The 13,933-nt window shown below is 35.7% G+C and overlaps 1 long non-coding RNA gene across 3 annotated transcripts; it reads left to right on the top strand.

Moving 5' to 3' along the window:
• Positions 1-4,250: 4,250 nt before the first annotated feature.
• LOC128523839 (uncharacterized) lies at positions 4,251-12,857 on the top strand. 3 transcript variants are annotated; one of them, XR_008360458.1, is made up of 5 exons: positions 4,251-4,369; positions 4,589-4,714; positions 4,997-5,047; positions 12,399-12,444; positions 12,726-12,857. It is a non-coding gene; the product is annotated as an uncharacterized LOC128523839 (long non-coding RNA). The 3 variants fall into 3 exon arrangements; XR_008360459.1 differs by having other exon boundaries at positions 4,589-4,834; XR_008360457.1 differs by having other exon boundaries at positions 4,589-5,047.
• Positions 12,858-13,933: the final 1,076 nt, after the last annotated feature.

The following is a 13,933-nucleotide window of genomic DNA, read 5'->3' as shown; positions in this document are numbered from 1 at the left end:
CAATCACTCACTCTTTATTTCCGCAACCACCGTTGGGAAAACATTGAAATTTGATCATGTCTAGCATTTTGAGTCAAAGATATACCATTTTTTAAGATATACTATTGTTCTGATTAGTAAACACATCTCAGACTGGATATGACCTCTTTACCATTTGCACCACAAGACAAACACCTGATGTGTAGCTATTATTTTTTATTATTATTATTGTAGCTATACTGTACAATATTTGAAAAGTTAAAATTAGGTTGTAAAAACTCCACTGCAGCTTTATCATAAAAGAAATAACACACGTTTGACTAATCTTGTTAATCACTGTAATGGTCTCAAGTGAAATATTGTTTAATTAAAACTGTGGTTAAAATAAATCAAAATTGTTTTAAAATGCAAAGGGTTTTGACCAAAAGGCTACCTTGGAGATTAAAGCTACATTTTTAAAAAATCACCAAGGCCTCACATATAGAGTCAGTGCATTAAAATATTCATACTCCAATTAAACACTGTAAAATGAAAATGAATGTCATAAATATCAAGAGGGAGACAGAGGGTGAGAGAGAGAGACGGAGAGAGAGAAAGAAAGAGAGAGAGAGGGAGAGAGAGAGAGACTAAGTGCACATAACCAATATTAGATGATTAATATTTCTGTTGTTCAGAATACAATGGGCAGTTGCATATGAGGACATGGACACTCACAGAAAGTTGTTTGCTATTTCAGTCATGTATATAAGGTTAATACACTGCCTGACCCAAAAAAAACTGTCGCACACTACAAAATTTCATTGATTGCCTTCAGCTATGATTACTGTACATAAAGCAGTGGTGAATTCATGTGTGAAAATGATTGCTCATGCTCCCAGAACCACACTTTCACAATTTGAATCCTGGAATATGCCTGTGCCATTAGGGAAGAGAAAGGTGGAAAGGGTTTCCATTGAAAAGGTAATCTGGTCATTCTGTAATTCTGTGATCAATTCAGGTAATCAGCTGATTTCATTTATTGCAATATAATGTTGCTGAGCCTAACCAACTGAAGCAACGCCAGATCAGAGGCTTGAACAGTGGCCACTATGATGGATGCCCTTCTTCCCCTGACATACTGTACCCGTCACTCTGGTATATGGGTCTCATCAGACCACATGACCTTCTACAATTGCTCCAAAGCCCAAGCTTTATGCTTTTTAGCAAGTGTGTTTTCTCATTATTCTCGCTAACAATTGGTTTTCCTATGCTTTTACTTTCGATATTAAACATTGCTTTCTACTTCAGATTTTACAATGCATCTTTACTCACAATATATTGTGAGTGACCTCCAGCACAGGTTTTAAAAACGTGTTAAACATTTCTTAACCTTAAATTGTATTTATTTATTTTGCAAATATAAACTGCAATGGCAAATTCAAATGCAGACAGTACACTGAAGCAGTGTGCCTCATCTCCTGTTTCAATTGTTTAATTGCCCAGAGCACATGTGACCTGCCATGCCTTCTTAAGTTTCTTATTTGCATACAAAACACATCTCTGGGGAGATGCAAATGAATGCCAATTGAGAGCCTGATCATATTCAAAGAATTTAAGCAATTCAAGCATCTTCTTTTTAATTGAACCACTGACTATCCCTGCCAATAGATTGCTGAATCACAAGGCGGTAGCTAATTGGATCAACCGTCTTAATACGTTAAGATGTTTGGAATTCAAAGATTTTATTGCTTTTACTGTTACATCCTTAGGCTATATAGGGGTGTGCTTTGAGGAGGCATGAAATGAGACATAATAACTCAGTAAACACACGCTACTGCCTCACAGAGCAGAATCAATTATGACTGAGTTAAATTAAAGTAAATAAAGTACTGCCACATCAACTGCTACTGGTGCCTGGCGAAAAATAGCACTATTTAGCAGACTTTGGCCTTGCACCTTCAGGATTGAGGGTTCGATTCCCACCTCGGATCTGTGCACATGGAGTTTGTATGTTCTCTCTGTGTGGTGGGTTTCCTCCAGGTACTCCAGTTTCCTCCCACAGTCCAAATACATCTGCATTTTCAAATCACCCGCAGTGTGCCGCAGTGATTGGCATTCTGTCCAGGGTGTGCCCCGCCTAGTGCCCTGAGTCCCATGAGACAGGTTTCAGGCTTTCCAGGATAAGATAAGAAAGAGAAATTTCAGCAGAGAGTATTTAGCAGTCACAAATATATACAAATAAAAAATAATATAATCATACAGACTATAGTTTTAAATAAAAAACTAATATATGTCAATCCCATTTAAAGACCAGTCTTTTTAATATTTTGGGCTGGTCCAATTGAAATGTTTGATTTTAATAATTAAAATAATATGGGATATTCAGTTGTCCTTGGCAGAAATACATCTGGAAAGCTAAGAACACTAAATTATTTAAATTATAGTGAAAAAAGAACCAAATGTAGTTATACAATATGCACAATCTTCGTGGTGCGTTAACCTTCTTGGCATTATTTGACTAAAAGAATTACCTTAATAGGTTGCTAGGAACAGTGAGCTATAGCATCTAATAAAAACAGCCAAATTCCTATAGATTACTTTTTCCAAAACCACAGGGCCTATTGAACATTCTTATATCCTAGGGGAGAATAAAATTGGTAGTTAATGGCTTAATGTGGACTACCTACTAATTAGACAAAAACTGACAACATCTATCATTTGTCTAAGCTTAGAAACCCCAAAGCATAATTTCCAACATTAAACTCAATTACATTTTCCTCCACATGGATTGCAGTGCACTGACACCGTGCTGCAGCACAGCCTACTGGAATCCTGTACACACAATTTTTAAATGGTTATTATTTAACATTTATTTTTTAAATACATGTTATTGTTTAGGCAAATTGAAGGGCAGTAAAATATATATATTTTTTTTTTAATAACATAAAAGACCAGATAATGTTTGTATGTAACTTGTAATCTTGCATTTATGCATTTTTGTGTGCAATAACCTTATGCACCCAGAATCAAAAGGGCCCAAAGAATATTAGACAGAATATACAGTATGACTTGAGGTTTGCCATTCACTAGTTCGCACATTTCTGTTTATGTTCCTGGGTGAAGAGTGCCATCTACTGAATATAAGAAAAGTATACAATTAACAAGCAACAGTTACAAGCAACCATTGCTGGAAATAGAATTGCATGTACTAAACACTGACAAACAGTGAAATATCCCAATGTGGTTAAATTTACTTGTCCAATTAATTCAGTTGGCCAAAACTAACTACAGTATAATACTTTTTATATGCAGTACAGTCTTGCCAAAATTGCAAGGTTGTTAATAAAGGTGCTCCTTTAATAATAGGATGCCAAATATGTCCCAGCTTCACCAGTTAAACCAGGACGGTAGACCTGTTTAGGAAGGTCTAACACAGGTTTCCAGAAGGGTTCTTAAAGAACCCTCAACCATCTATACCACTTCATCCTGTGTACAGGGTTGCGGGGGGCCTGAAAGCCTATAGCAGGAGACTTGAGGCATGAGACAGGGTACAACCTGTACAGGCTGCCATTCCATCAAATACATGTGCGCACATACATACACGCTCATTTACACACTGTGGGCAATTTGGGACCGCCAATTAAACTGATTTGCATGTCTTTGGACTGTGGGAAGAAACCAGAGTACCCAGAGGAAACCCTTCACGCATGGGGAAAATAGGCAAACTACTTGCACACATACCTGAGGCAAGAATCAAACCTTGATCCTGGAAGTGCAAGGCCACAACGCTAACCACTAAACCACTAAACCACCATACCACGTTCCTAAAGAACTTAATGAACCAAATAGCTGCTGTAATGAAACTTAGAGGAAACTTTTTAATTTATGTATTTCTTATTTTTTTATTAAACAGACTCAATATATTCTACAAGCTTTCTATCAAACGTACATTCTCATGATATAGTTTCTTTTAAAAAATATATATGTTTAACCATATAACGCCATGGGTGTTAAACCGGCTAACAATTTACCACACGAGGGCGCTATTGTGTAAGGGATCACGGAATGCAGCGTACCCAGTCTGTTTCCCATGATTATGTATTTTGAATTCCTGGGTTAAGATGTGTGCAGTTGCGTGCTGGAGTCCTAATCGTATCGTCGTAAGACTATATCTTTAACATCATTCAATTCCCCCCCCCCTTTTCCTTCTTTTTTTTAATCTGGGGGCGAAGATCTGGCAACCCAGAACTCTGTGTTGGCGTCATCACTGCGCGCCCTTTTCCTATAAGTCGCTAAACACGTGTTTCTTTCTCTCTTTATTTCCGGGGTTCACTAGCCGTGCATGTACCAGCTTAAGGATGCAATCAAGCTAACTGTAAAGCTCGTGAAAAATGAGCAAAAAACACACCAGGTATGTATAATATCACTACCGTTTGACTTCTAATAATTGACTTAACTAAAAATGTGTATACTGACGATCACGTGCAGTGATGACTCTTCCTTACTGAGGATCTATTCAGTGAAAGTTTAAAGCATGTATTACCTGAGCACGTATTCGGTAATGTCTTGCTACAGTATATTATCCCTAACACGAAAGAGCTTCTGACTGTTTGACTTTTTTTCCCTTCAGGGTCATAATGACTCCATGTTTCTGCTTGGCCACTGATCATCGTCCAGGATAGGATGGACATCGAGACATATGGAGATGTGTAGATTTTTTTTAAAGCATTCGAGTAAATTGCTGTAAAACGACATGGTAGATTAAAAAGCAGTTAACTTATGATGTCTTTCCATATAAACCAGAGGTTTTCTAGCCACCTAGTAATGTTTACAAGGAATTTATATTAAAATATTCTACCTACATATAATTGTTAATGTAAGTAACTTTAACGTGTCTGTGCTGTGCATGTTATGATTGTTTTCTGCTCAGGTTATAACACTGGATCTAACAGCATTTATTACATGAGCACATACACATTGTCTATGCAACACGTCATTAAGTGATTGCTTTTGGTATCTCCTTGATGTTTTCCCACAGGTAAATTGATGCACAGATTGCTAACAGTAACTGGACCTAGTCCTTTCTGAGGTATGTAAATCTGTAATTAAAAATATTAGAACTAAATGCATTTGTCATACATTTTAATAAATTATCAATAATGGGATTGGATAATAATCATGGAGCTACCCAATCATGATGTAATACACACCGTACTTTCAAATAGCATACTAACAGTAATTAAAAACCCAACTGTAACCTAACAGCTATTTGTGTGCGTGGTATTTTTTATTTTTTTTCTCCCAAAAATAGAAACTGGGATTAATTCAATTAGAAGTTTGTGTGCTATATGGCTAAAAGTCTGTACTTTGAAACCAATTCATTTAGAATTTGGTTTCAATGAGAAAGTAAAGGTATATTCATATAAATGCACATGTCCACTAATGTAAACTTGAAGTAAAGTAGCAATTTACTATTGACGCTACACAAGACATGTAGAATGCAAAACCGATGGATGGATGAATAGATAGATAGGTATACAGATGTTTATTTTTTATAATTAAGCTTGGAATAACACTTTGGATACTGCTGTTGTTTTAAGTAAATAGATTATTGGTAGTGATTAATAGCTCTCATTGTTGAACATTTATAATTTCAGATATTGATAAAATAAAATTACTGGATCTAATCTATGGCTTTCTTTGATTTCATTTAAAATTATTTACAAAAACAGAAAATAGGGGGCGGGGAGACATTGTGCACCCAATGTGTCGGATAACTAAATTATAAAAATGTGTATACACAGTATACATGTATGTATTCTTAAAGCTTTTTGCCTTAATCAGTTTAAGGAATGCAAATCAAATGTTCTTGAAAAACTTATTGCTTAGTTATATGATTTTCCTCTGTGGTATAGCCATCTGTATTTCTTTAATACTCCAAAAAAATATTTAAAAAAATATATTTTTAACAAAGAGTCGTGACAGTGAATATAACATTTATAAAACAGTTGGAAACAACAGGAATTGGACCCTTGACCACACCGAACACCCACATAGTGAGGAGGAGGATGAAGGAAAAAAAAAAAAAAACAAGGCTAATGATGACAAACCATGAAACATCACAAATCAGAAAATGTTACTTTAATAAGAAGCTGTTTATGAAAAAAAAAGCAGCCCTTCTTTTAGAGCCTCTTGCAAAATGTAGCACCTAAACTTCACCAAGCATTGCTGAAATCACACTTGGCATTGCGTCTTGTCACATAAAACCAAAATCAACCTTTTTTGGCCATGCACACTGTCAGCATATTGGATGACATAAGGGAGCTGCACAAGAAGGCAAATCACCAGACACACATTGATTGATATGGTGGAGGATCACTGATGGAGTGGGGCTGTTTTGTTGCTGGTGTGTCAGGGTCACTCGTGAAAATAAATAGCAACACAAATTATACTGGCATAATTCACAAAAATATGCTGTGATATTTAACACCAAGATGCTTGCAGCAGATTATCATTTCATTAAAATGCTTCTTCACTAGCAATGTAGGCTTTAGACTGTTTGAGTAGCTTTGGGGCAAGGTATCTATTCTCTAATTTCTTGCAGCATACCTCATAGTCTCTGAGTAGCCCCAGTTATTTGGTGACAATCCAGAGCCCAGGCTAGTCTGCTAGCTGCAGTGAGCTGCTACTCGGTTTCCACCTTATTACACTGTCTGTTCAATGGCTCTTGGAACTTCAACCACTCAGTCACACCCTACCTGCATGGCCAGGTCTTGAGAAACATGTAGGCTGCAAATGAGCCGTTTTCACATTTTGATGATCATGTTCATCAATGCATTAAGAAATGTTTAATAATAATAATAATAATAAAATAACAATTCCACACACATACAATGCAAAGAGCACTCAAGAGATTAAGACTGAACAGCTGTCTAACCTTAAGAGAATCACTTATTAGTGAGGCTAGTTAGGAAAAGGCCAATGATTGTGTCTGAGGGGTCCAGATAAACATGTTTTAGAATGATTGGCACATCAGGGTAAGAAGAGAGGCAGATAAAGTGATGTAGGATGCCTAATGCCTATTGTACAAGCTTGTGGAAAACTTATTGGCCATGTGAACATGAGTTCAGACATTAACCACATTGAGAATCTTTGGGAAAGCAATCCGACTCTCCCATCATCAATACAAATCTTGGAGATCAATTTATAATCTAGACAGAAATAAGTTTTATGATATTGCATTAGCCTATTGAAATGATGCCACTCCAACCTGTGCCTTAATCAAAGAAAAACAAAGCATTACAGTGTGGCTTCTTTTTTTTTTTTTTTTTTTTTGGCTGGGCAGTGTATGTAGCCATGAAACAATTATGCATCTCATAATGTTTCTTAAATGCTAGTCAGTGTATGTTATTTTACTGATTTTAGTCTAAAATATTTGAAATAATCTTAATAAATAATTGGTTAAAGTTTCTGTAGGAACTAGAGAAAAACGTCCTCTACCATCAGTTAAACCTTTTATTGTGAGATTATTTGTCATGATGGGGTAAGTAATTTTAATATGATAATCTTAAAGAATACCCTTAAGGCTTGTACTGGACACAATCCACTGTACACTGCCCAGTACTCATTTGTTCGAGCATCTTTAGCTTTGATTGTAATGTGCCATTCACATTGGTGGCCAATTCACATGCAAAAATTATTCCGTAAATTGAAGAGTTTAACTGAGCTCGAATCACAGTCATTCATGATATCCTTCCAAGGTTTAAAAAGGTATTGGACAGTGCTTAACCCAATTCTGGCCATTTTATCCCGGCCAATAATTTGCTGCTTCTGAAACAGGACCTTTTTTCGCCAGACAGTGTATTTAAAACAATCTTCTGTAATGAGAAACAGCCAAATGTTATTACCACACACATCCCAAAGATGCTCTATTGGGTTGAGATCTGGTGACTTTGGAAGCCATTTTAGTACAGTGAACTCATTTTTTAATGTTCAAGATACCAATTTAAAATGAATCGAGCTTTGTGACATGGTGCGTTATCCTGCTGGATGTCAGAAACAATGTTCAGGTAGCCTGTGGCATTTAAACAATGCCCAATTGGCACTAAGGGGCCTAAAGCGTGCCAAGAAAACATCCCCCACACCATTACACCACCACTAGCCTGCACAGTGGTAACAAGGCATGATGGATCCATGTTCTCATTCTGTTTATGCCAAATTCTGACTCTACCATTTGAATGTCTCAACAGAAATTGAGACCAGGCAACATTTTTCCAGTATTCAATTGTCAGATTTTGGTGAGCTTATGCAAATTGAAGCCCTTTTTCCTATTTGTAGTGGAGATGAGTGGTACCCGGTGGGGTCTTCTGCTGTTGTAGCCCATCCGCCTCAAGGTTCTGCGTGTTGTGGCTTCACAAATGCTTTCCTGCATACCTCGGTTGTAACGAGTGGTTATTTCAGTCAAAGTTGCTCTTCTAGCAACGTAAATCAGTCGGCCCATTCTCCTCTGAACTCTAGCATCAACAAGACATTTTCGCCCACCGGACTGCAGCATACTGGATGTTTTTTCCTTTTCACACCATTCTTTGTAAACCCTAGAAATGGTGTTTGCGTGAAAAACCCAGTAACTGAGCAGATTGTAAAATACTCAGACCGGCCCATCTGGCACCAACAACCATGCCACGCTCAAAATTGCTTAAATCACCTTTCTTTCTCATTCTGACATTCAGTTTGGAGTTCAGGAGATTGTCTTTACCAGGACCACACCCCTAAATGCATTGAAGCAACTGCCATGTGATTGGTTGATTAGATAATTGCATTAATGAGAAATTTAACAGGTGTTCCTAATAATCCTTTAGCTAAGTATATACCAGTGTAATAATTCTTTCCAACAGGCTCTAGGTCCCCCTCATCCCTGACGCCAATAAAACAGGTATTAATAGGGATCCGACGGTACAATAATCAGGTATCGGTCTGGCACTACAATAATCTACTCGTACTTGTTAAATTGTTCCAATACTTTTGCATCAAAAAACAAGCCCAATTGATGTTCCTGCAGTTCTTACTTTCAGGGAGGTTTTTTTTTTTTTACCAGGAAGTTAATTCCACTTTATCCTTTCATCAAAGCAGGTGTAAATATTGATCACTTTGATGAAAGGATGAAGTGGAATTAACTTCCTGGTGAAAAAAAAAACCTCCCTGAAAGTAAGAACAGCAGGAACATCAATTGGGCTTGTGTTTTCTTCCTACCAAGTTTAATTTGGGCAGGTAAACCTAGTTTAACAAAATCTTGTATCAGAGCCTCTATAGTACTGCTAAGAAAGCTTTATGTACTATTGTGGTTTTTCAAAATGGAGTAGGTTAGTGTATTTAAACACTTGCTGCTAAAATAAATCTGACCATCAATAAGAGAGTGCACTAAACCTGAAAGTTTCAGAACTGATGATACATTCAGTTCAATCAACTCTGAGTGAAGTTAACCCTGAGTAACACATTGGCATGAAGAGATACTGTAGAAATCCCTCGTAAATGCAATGCAGATCACACATTTCACCTGGCAAAAGGAGAGAATAGCCTACTGTACCACTGCTCCCTAGTGGAAATAAAATTAATGAATTCATATGCAGATAATAGATATTTATTTTACACAAGATTTATAATAATAATAATAACACTTCTTGGCAAAAAATGTCACCACCTGGATTTAACTAAGTAAATGGGTTTTCCACTAAACAATTAAAAGTATTGGACTGCATCAAGCAAAGAACACAACTAAGAAAACTGCTGACACTACTAAAATTGGTTTAATAACTGTCAAACACCTTATTAAAAGCTGGAAGGATAGTGCTGAATCATCATCTTCCAGAAAAATAATGTGTTCAGATGAAAAATGTTTAATGATTTTACTCAGTTTAGTGAAATAATAATAATAATAATAATAATAATAAAAAAAAATAGAACTCAGCTATACTTAAGTAGAGAGGCAGATGATGTCATAAGTCATGCCTAGTGTTCTTTGGCCAGGCAGTGTGTATTAAACATATCTGAAATTAAGTCAGTAAAGATGGCATGCACTAATTGCTGTTTATAGATTATTAGTGTATTTTTCTTTCTCTCCCGACAGTTTCTTGAAGAAAGTACATTTCATGTCTCATAATTTTTTTTTATTCTTTACACACATTCTGTTTCATAGATTAACAGAAAACATGTTATAATGTAACACAAACATTATGTATATCCTATGTTTATATAAAAAGTTATGAATAATTTTCTCAATGTGACAATAGGTCCATTTTTAGGAAGGGGTTCTGGGTTACTAAATAATAAATAAAGACCATTAAAGTAAAAAATAAATATTTGCATTTCTTTAAAAGTCTAAATACTAAAGAGAATACAGAACAGAGTTTTGGAAATCAATTAATCTTTCTCTTTAGTACTGTGTTTCAACTGTTGTTTACTTCAATGGTTTTGTTCAGTATTTTGAAACCAAAATAAAATGGAAATAGCATAAACTGTCTATTTGGGAAGATAATAAAAGGTGTTTTTTTTTTTTTTTTTTTAAAATCAATGTTTGTGTGATATTATAATGCTCTTTCCCTTAACATAAAACTATATTTTTAAGGAAATAATTATATTTATTTTAAATATCATAAATAGACATGGAATGTACCCCAAATTATAGAATGACTCATATGTAACTGAGTGGAACATGATTTATTGGTTGCTGAGGTGCCCAGAAGTAGAGAATTTTTAAAAGCTTGGACATCATCAAATATGAATTACTGTACTGAATTTGTACTTGTAGGAAATAAAAAAGACTTCATGAAAAAGAAGGATTTTATTCAGTGAGAAATGATGGTAGCATATTGTGCATCAGCAGTTCAAGATCAGTCAGTTGCATCCTTTTCACACAAAATAAAGTATTACTTACACTGATGCTGGCAATTCTGTGTTGTTTTTTTTGTTTTTGTCCTGTTGGTCTGGGACTTGGGAACATCACAAAATAGTACTGTAAGAGTTTTAGTGCAGGACTTATAGTACAATCACGACAGTCTGACAGACGATTGCCTTAGTATCATGCTCAGTGTCACCGATGTTATACAGAAAGCTCTCACTGGCAAACGAAGTGCAACATAAATAGAATTAGGAACTTATTATGAACAGAGAGCATGCCCACAATGTGTCATATGAGTCCTAAGAATATATTTTAAACAAATCATCAATTTTTCAGAATAAACATTACACTAGATAATTATCAGATAATGATAAAATATACAACACAGGATCTTTTGCTATTTCTTTTTTTTCCAATACTTTTATTATTATTATTATTATTAAAAGTCATGCTGAACTGGCATTTAGAAACCAAAAACGCAGAGTTTACCAGAACTTTGAGTTTGCGCTCGACCTGCTTTCTGAAATAGACCAATGGAGGGCCCTCTACTCCTAAGAGCCTTGTTTTTATTTCCTGCATTTAGTTCATCAGGTGTATTATATGTAGCAGAATGTTCATTTTTCTTGACAGTCACACTCCATGTTCAGATGATTATTTTTAGTGCAGGGTCACATGGGTCAGACTGAATCAAGAACACTAGTTGCTTAGTGATCTCCACCAAGTCCTTAACGCTGCATTGCTGGTGTTTCTCAAAAACAGAAAAGAGAATTTCCTGAACTTTGTGCTTGTCAGCCCTGGCTCTTTTGCCTTACTTCTCTCAATGTGGGAAGATTTAAAGAAAGATGAACTAAGCACTTTGTTTTGTTAATCCTATCAAACGAGTGCCTTTGGACCTTATAACTAGCTAGCATTTTCTCCACACGAGGGCGCTCTTGTTCAAAGGATCAGTGGTAGCAGTGTATCCAGTCTATTTTAAAACACTCACGACGACACTACAGTTTGTTTTTCCACGGTTGCATGCTGGATGTCGGACTCCTTGTACTAAAGTCGCCATCGTGTTGTCCAAGGCGTTATATCTTTAACGTAATCTTAACATATGTAAAAGATAAATTGGTTTGTTTTAAAAATAAGATCTGGCCATCAAAGAACTCGGTGTTGACGTCATCATCATGCGTCCTTCTTCATTCGAGGTCCACGATTTACCTATCCGTCGAGCCTCAGAAAATACATCTTGAACAGCCCCAAAACGTGCGCGCTGACGATCACGTGCAGTGATGACTCTTCCTTATTAAGGTTCCATCCAATCAAAGGTTCAAGCATGCCTGTTTTATCCCAGAAACGAAATAGCTTCTGGTCACTTTGACAATTTTTTACCCGTACAATATAAAAAGTACCTTGAGCATTCGAGTAAATAACTGTTGTGTGTAACTCATTCTATGCTAATTTTCTGTATGAATGTATTACATGAGCACATACACATTCTTTGTCTACGTAACACTTCATTAAGTGTTTGCTTTTGTTAACTTCTTGCTTTTTTCCCTCACAGGTGAACTGATTGCACAGATTGCTAACAGGAACTAGTTCTTTCTGAGGTATATCACTTAATAAAAATATCAGAGCTAATGTCAGATGCATTTTTATGAATGATCAGTAATAAAAATGGAGCTACACAGGCATTTTAATATAAGCAAATAGGCTAATCGAAGCAATGCTGAGTGTAGGATGTGTGCATGGATGACTCTAACCTGCTGAGGTTCTAACCAGTGAAACTTCGCATGTATTACCTGAGCACATATCAGTTCTTTAAGCAGGAAGACTAGCATTTTTGTGAACCTTATTTTTAATGGGTTTGGTTTCATGTTTGTTTTGTTAGGTTTTGTGATGGGTTAGTCAAGTAAACCAATATAGAATCATCGGTCATGTGGAGAATAAAAAAAGGATGTACAACCCACTCCTTCCCTACTTTGACATAACATACTGATATGAATAAAAAAACAACTGAAAACTGCTGTTTCTGCATTTATTTGATGTTTGAAGGCCAGGACTGGGATGATCACATCTCTGATGTTTGTCTGCTGAATAGCTACGCGCTAAATTTATCTTTTAATACAAAGTGGGGTTTATTCAGAATTTGGTTCCAAGGAAAATGTAATCAGAGAATGAATTGTATATTATCTATAGAATGTACTCCAGAATAATTAACAAATTACACAGATGCCTTAAAGTAGAAAAACTGGATTAATAAAATACCTTTTTACTAAAACAATACAAATGTTTTCTGTATAAATATACACTGCTTGGCTACAAAGGTTTAACCTTCTAAGATAAAATCACATTTAGCTTTGATTAAAGTACACAATGCGGTGTCCAGTTGATGTGTGAAAATGATTTTTCATGTTCCAGTCACTCACAATTTCAGTTCTGGAAATTGGAATGTTAAAAAAAAAAAAAACTCCACAGATGTGATGATCTGTTTATTCAGTACATTCACATCATAAGGTAACTTCAATTTATTGCCACATAACGCTGCTGAGTCTAGACTTAACTAACTGAAGCAACCGCAGATCATAAGCCTGATCCCAGAGGTTTATACAATGGCCACTATGCATGATGGGTGGATTGCTTCATGTGCTTTCCTTACGCACCAGTCATGACCTTTTTCCATTGCTCCAAAGTCCAAACATTATGTCCTCTAGCAAATTCAAGCTTTTTTCTAATTTGTGTTACTATTTATTTTCTTATGACCTCACAGCTATTTAGTTTCTTTTACTATTAAACATAGCTATGGTTTTTACTGTCCATTTGTTTTATCATGCAACACTAAATGTTTGATTGATCGCAATTAATTATTTTTTTAAAACACATTTCTTCCTCAAAGTTGCCGGTTCTCCAATATCCTTTCAGGTTTTAATACCGTGTTGAAGGGTTCTTAAGCAAGTTCCAGCAATTTAAATGTTTTCTTTGCTTCATGCAACCCAAAACTTTGATGCTTCTGAAATGTCAAATGTTTTTTTGGCAGGCGGTATACCATCATCATATAAACTCATATAAAAATTTATAAATAGTTAAACTTTATTCTCA

The sequence above is a fragment of the Clarias gariepinus genome, chromosome 5 (assembly GCF_024256425.1).
Source record: "Clarias gariepinus isolate MV-2021 ecotype Netherlands chromosome 5, CGAR_prim_01v2, whole genome shotgun sequence".
NCBI lineage: Eukaryota > Metazoa > Chordata > Actinopteri > Siluriformes > Clariidae > Clarias > Clarias gariepinus.
The sequence above is the reverse complement of the archived record's forward strand: the minus strand, read 5'-3'. Positions and strand labels throughout refer to the sequence as shown.